The following is a 7,106-nucleotide window of genomic DNA, read 5'->3' as shown; positions in this document are numbered from 1 at the left end:
AAAATAGTAATGGAGAAGTAGAAGAATTTAAAAAACATGAGACATAGAGAAAATAAAAAGCAAAATGGCAGATGTAAATCCAATAATATTAATACCAATTTTAAATGTGAATGCATTAAATAACCCAATCAAAAGACAGAGATTGCCAAACTGGATAAAAAGCAAAATAAGATACAGCTATATTCTGTTTAAAAGAGACACATTGTAGATTGAAAGATAGAGATTGCAAGTAAATAATAGAAAATAATGTAACATGCAAACAACAACCACAGAAAAGCTGGAGTGAGTATACTAACATCAGATAAAATAGATTTTTTTAAAAGATTTTATTCATTTATTTATCAGAGAGAGAGAGAGAGCACAAACAGGGGGAGAGGCAGGCAGAGGGAGAAACAGGCTCCCCACTGAGCAAGGAGCCCGATGCAGGACTCGATCCAAAGACCTGGGATCATGACCTGAGCCAAAGGCAGATGCTTAACCAACTGAGCCACCCAGGCACCCCAGTCAAAATAGACTTTAAAACAAAAACCTACTAGAGAAAACGAGAGACATTTTATAATAATAAAAGGGTCAATCCATCAGGAAGATATAACAATCATAAAGTATATGAGCCTAATAACAGAGCACCAGTGTGCATGAAGGAAAAAGTGACAACAATGAGGGAGGATATAGACAACTCAACAGTAATAGTTGGATCATAGTTGGAGACTTCAATACCTCACTTTCAATAATGGGTAGAACAACTAGGCAGAATATCAAGGAAAAGAAGACTCAAACAATACTCTAAACCAACTAGATCAAATAGATATCAGTAGAATAGTTCACCAACCCGCAGTATATATATTCGCAAGAGCATATGGCTCATTCTCCAGAATAGACCATATACTAGTCCATGAAACAAATATCCATAAATAGATTGAAATAGTAACAAACGTGTTCTCTGACCTTAATGGAATGAGGTTAAGAAATCAATTAAAAATAAAAAAAGAAATTTGGTAAACTCACAAATATGTGGAAATTAAATATACTTCTAAATAATCAACTCAAAGAAGTAATCAAAGAATTATAATATTCTTTGAGATGAATTAAAATGAAGACACAACATACCCAAACATGGGATATAGCTAAAGCAGCAGTGTTTACAGAGAAATTACAGCTGTAAACACATATATTTAAAAAAAGAATAAAGATCTCCAGTCAATAACCTAATCTTCCACCTTAAGCCACAGGAAAAAAAGACAAAACTTAATGCAAGGAAAAGGAACTAAATAACAAAGATTAGAGCAAAAAACGACGTACTAGAAAATAGTAAAATAATAGACGAAATGAATGAAACCAAAAGGTTCTTTGAAAAGAGCGACATAATTGACAACCCATCACCTAGACTGACAGAGAAAAGGAGATAAGAGTCAAATGACGAGCGTAAGCTCAGCAAGGGTTACCACTACTGACCTTACAGAAATAAAAAAGATTATAATAAATACTCTGAATAATTATATGCTAATAAATTAAATAGGTGAAATGAATAAATTCCTAGAAATACACAAATTACTTAAATTGGCTGGAGTACAAGTAATCTGAGTAGACCCTCCCCCCCAAAAAAAAGGAAGATAAGAAATGTGAAATAATTGAAATGCGAAGCAAGAAATGCCACTTTTCGTCGATAGTTCTCCATTGGTTGGTACTGGATTCCTGGTTAGCCTCTTTTTGACCACTGTATTTTTAATTAGTGGTAATAAAAGGCACAAACCTTTCATAATTGGGGTTAAATTGTGCCAGGTACAATTTTTGTATACAATTTTTAACTTGATAAAATATATTTTGGGGGGGCACCTGGGTGGCGCAGTTAAGCTTCTGCCTTCGGCTCAGGGAGTGATCACGGCGTTCTGGGATCGAGTCCCACATCAGGCTTCTCCACTAGGAGCCTACTTCTTCCTCTCCCACTCACCCTGCTTGTGTTCCCTCTCTTGCTGGCTGTCTCTCTCTGTCAAATAAATAAATAAATAAAATGTTAAACAAATATATATTTTTTTTTGGGGGGGGGGGAAGTAGTATTATCCATTAACTGCTTTTGCTATCCCTGCCTTAGCTCCAAAAATTCACCAATGCCCCTTGTGCTGGAACTTTTTTTTTTAAAGATTTTATTTATTTATTTGACAGAGAGAGACAGCCAGCGAGAGAGGGAACACAAGCAGGGGGAGTGGGAGAGGAAGAAGCAGGCTCCTAGCGGAGGAGCCTGATGTGGGGCTCGATCCCAGAACGCCAGGATGACGCCCTGAGCCGAAAGCAGACGCTTAATGACTGCGCCACCCAGGCCCCCCTGTGCTGGAACTTTAAAGCTCAGATCTAAACCCCTGAACATTACACTACAATCCAGAGAGTCTTAGGTTAGTAACTGTATTTTACCCCCCTCTTCCTCTCCCTCTTTCCCTGATGCTGTACACATTTGATCTGCCGTTTCCTTCTCTTTATCCTTCTTGTATACCATCTGTTACATAGAGAGCCCACAATATTTTGAAAGATGTGTTACAAATGTGAATTAAAAGAGAACTCTGGGGCTCCAAATTCTGTAGACCTGAAGCAGGCTGAGGGAACTACTCAGCAGAAAACATAGGCCATTTCCTATGGGAAAAGAAAAATGATCCATAGGTTGGAGCCAAGAGCTGCCTAGATCAATGGATCAGGGAACTACCCCAGGGGAGGCAGAATGAGGCCCAAGTCAAGTAGTATTCCCTGGCCCTGGAGTCAGGGAAATTGATGAAATGTACCCTGAAGTATTTCAAAAATGCTGTGGGCCAGCGTCTGCTGTGTCTTATTTCTCTTCTTTTTGCATTGCCACACCCATCACAATTAATTGATCGTAGTCTCATCATTGTATGTTGAGTATGTGGAGAATAGAGCAGTTCAGAGATATCCTAAATATAAAGAGGATCTGCACCCATGGGGTCACATGTATATCTGGAGTGGATACAGAAGAAAAGATCATGCCATAATTGCATGAGACTTTGGGGGTCTTGCAATTGAGTAGGCATGTTTTCTATGTGGGAGGAATGTAAATAATTGCGTCCAGACAGTGGGTAGTGACATATTGAAAACAACCAGAATATTTCACATCTCCCTCAAATAAGAAACGTTTTTTTGCCTAACCCCTTGAATCTTTGTTGGCCTTGTAAATTGCTTTGCACAATGGAATGTGGCTATAGGATTGTTGCCTGAGTTCCAGAGCTGAACCCTGCCGCTTTTACATCCCTCATGCGTGTAAATAAGCTCAGGCTAGACTATTGGAAATTAGATACCATGTAGAAAGAGAAAGTCCCCAGCCATTTCAGTCACTCCAGCTGAGCACCAGATAACCCGTCCTGGAGGTTCCAGCACCAGGCAAGCTCCCTAGTAAATTTAACTGTTTTGAGTTTCTCCTGTAGACTGTGGCCTAAGTGTACTGCATTTTTCTGTTGTCAGCGTGGTTATGTAAGAACTGCATTTCCCTTAATTCCCTTCCCTGCAGGTTTCTGGGTTAGTATTGTCTAAAAGGAGGTTTGTTTGAGATGTGAGCGGAGTCAGCATAAAGCAGTAGCCGTTATGCTCTAATGATTATGGTTACGTTAGAAAACATGCAGGTGCAGCAGACATGCCAGCAGGTTCCTGCTTGTTTTGCTCTGTGACACTGCATCCCAGTTCCTTTTCTGGACTGCTGGATTTGAGGATCTATAGTAGCCACAGGCCATGACCAGATGCTTCACTGCCTACGCACAGAAGTTAGAGCCTCACATAATTTCTTTACCAACACCCCTTTTATGACCCTACTTCATTGGCTAGATGGGCTTGGTTTCTTAGATTGACTCATTGATGTTGCCTCTGATTCTGCAACTCCTCATTTCATATTTTCACTTCTGTAGGTCCTTCCACAGTTGTTTAAGGTCTGATTTCTACAATTAAATCCTTTATCTCTTAATGCATAGTGGCTCTGTTTCCTAAACTGAACTCTGACTGATAGAGTCCCTAACCTAAGTAAAAACTAACAACCCAGATATAGTCAAAGAAGTTTTTTTTTAAAGAACTGAGATTTTGATTTATTACTTAATTCTGTTCCCCTTAGAGATTTTGTTAATTTCTTCAGCTTTGTTTTTTTTTTTTTTTAAGATTTTATTTATTTATGTGACAGAGAGACAGCCAGCGAGAGAGGGAACACAGCAGAGGAATGGGAGAGGAAGAAGCAGGCTCCCAGCAGAGGAGCCCGATGTGGGACTCGATCCCGGAACGCCGGGATCACGCCCTGAGCCGAAGGCAGATGCTTAAGGACTGTGCTACCCAGGCGCCCTCTTCAGCTTTGTTTTATTTTGGCTTGTGCTATATTCTTTTCCTAAATTTTGAGTTTGGAATTTAATTCATTATTTTTGATATGTGTTTAAAGCTATACATTTTCCTCTGATCACTATTTTAAATATTCTTTATAGATTCAGAGATGTCATATATTTATTATCATGAATTTTAAGAAAATCTCTAATTTTGATTTATAGTTTATTTATTAGCCACCAGGGTTTAATAGAAGATATTTTTAAAATCTACATGGTTCATATCCTTTTTATTTTTAACATTTTTTTTCCAGCTTTACTGGGATATAATTGATACATAATATTATATAATTTTAAGGTATACAGCATGTTGACTTGATTCATTTATATATTGTAAAATGATTTCCACCACAGAGTTACCTAACCCCTCCATCACTTCATATAATTACCATTTCTTCTTGTAGTGAGAACATTTAAAATGTATTCTCTTAGCAACCTTCAAGTATGTAAGACAGTATTGTTAACTATAATCACCACACTCCGCATTAGCTCCACAAAACATGTTTGTCTTATAACTGAAAGTTTGACCAGCGTCTCCCCATCTTCCTCACTCTCCAGTCCCTGGTAACCACCATTCTATACTCTGTGTCTGTAGGATCAACTTCTTGAGATTTCACATGTAAGTGATACCACGTAGCATTTTTCCTTCTCTGACTTATTTCACTTAGGATAATGCTGTCAAGTCCACCCATGTTACTGCAACTGGCAGAATTTCCTCTTCCTCATGGGTGAATAATATTCCTCTGTATGTATATGTATATGGTATCACATCTTCTTCATCCATTCATCTGTTGACTGATGCTTTGGTTGTTTCTATATCTTGGCTATTGTGAAAAATGCTACATTGAACCTATATAGGAGTGCAGATATCTCTTAAAGATCCTGATTTCATTTCTTTTGGTTATCTTCTCAAAAGTGGGATTGCTGGATCATATATGATAGTTCTATTTTTGATTTCTTGAGGAACCTCCATACTGTCTTCCAAGTGACTGAACCAATTATATCACCACCACTGATGTGGTGTGCCAGAGTTCCCTTTTCTCTGCATCCTAGGCAGCACTCACTATCTTTTTTATGATAGCCAATCTAACAGGTGTGAGGTGGTTTTGGTTAGCATATTTTTGAAATTAGTGTTATCTCATTTAAAATTCACTACAAAAAGCTGAGTATTTTTTCTGAAACTGAGTATGCTTTATATTTCTCATTACAAATGAGGAAATTAAAATGCAAAATAATGTGGTAAGTAGTAAAATCTTGCCCTGTGATGTGAACCCAGGCCTCCAAATCTGACATCCAGTGTGCTTAATATTACACCAGCTGCATATAATATAGTTTCACCAAATTATTTCCTTTTACCTTATGAGTACAAGCTAAGCACAATGTAAATATTTCAAAATTTCTTGTTAATATAGAAATATTTAATAGTCATCTAAATTTTATTGGTTTTTATTCTGAGTATGTAGAGATATTAAAGACTTGATAACCACTTAACATCCTTATGTGTCAGATGTTTCCTCACTTTTCATTTCTCTTTTCTTCCCCTACTTCATAATGATTCCAGTGAATATTATAAAATCTAAACCCTCAACCATTCATTGATTTTATTATTTGCAGTATAGATTTTTCTCCAAACAGGTAAACACAGCCCTTATCCTTAAAAATTAGTGGAGGAACTGAGAGATAACATTTGCAATTCCACGAATCAAATTAAAAGAGCTTACTTGACTTATCTTTGCTGTGGTCCAAGAAAAAAATTATCCCTTATGGCTTCCCTGCCCCACAGTATCCATACCATGTACATAAAGCACTTCAGAACAATCACAATATTTTGTGATCCATCTTTAATTCTGACCAAACTAACTTGAGTGTTTTAATAACTCTCACTGCAACTTGATCATCTGTTTATTCCCCAAGCAGCCGCTGGTCTTTTTCATGCCATGTAATTTACTGAATTGATTCTTACCAATACAGACATTATAAATACAATGGTCCCAAGGATTGTGAGCCTCCTTTACTTAGAAATTAGGCACAGTATTGATGTGAGTTCACTCTGGAGCAATTGTCATTGCTTGCAGGTATTAGTTGAATATTGCAATATTAATATGTGTGTGGAAGGATCTTAAAATCATCCATATCAACCCACTTACATTATTTATGAAGAATCAAGGCATCAGTTGATTTAGTAAATTATCCAATCTTACATATCAAGGACAAGATTTGAATTCACATTTTCTGAATCTTAGGCTGCTGCTATTTCCGCTACGCCAATTTAAGTGAGAGCTGTAACGTCCATTTTAATATCAGGTATGTGGGTGAAGAAACAAATCTAAAAGTTTTTGGAATAGATAAAGTCAGAAGAGCAATGTGGAATTAAAGAAGGGGCACCCAAACTTCAGGAGGGGAAAAAAGCCAACAAGTACAGGTAATTGCATGTAATAATTGGTTTAGTCTTAGAACAGTTCATTTAAAATACACTTATGGCAGAGTTTTGAGAAAGAAAAAAGAAAAAAAGCTAGTTTAGTGGCAAGATGAAAGGAGTTTGTCATGAATTTTAAGTACACATCCTCTCAGTTGGCTTTCAGTGCAGTTTGTAAAGTCTCAGATCTCAGTGGGAACTAGTTTACCTAAGAAGTCTTAACTTTTGAGGCATATAGTATTATCTAACTTCTCCTAGATTCACCATACCATCTTCTGTCTCTATATAACCTGTCTCCTATTTGTTCCAAGTGAACTCCTGAAACAGGAAGCGTTTTC

Source organism: Ursus americanus, chromosome 4 (genome assembly GCF_024610735.1).
Source record: "Ursus americanus isolate L20-20 chromosome 4, mUrsAme1.1.p, whole genome shotgun sequence".
Lineage (NCBI taxonomy): Eukaryota > Metazoa > Chordata > Mammalia > Carnivora > Ursidae > Ursus > Ursus americanus.
Note: the sequence above shows the minus strand (reverse complement) of the source record.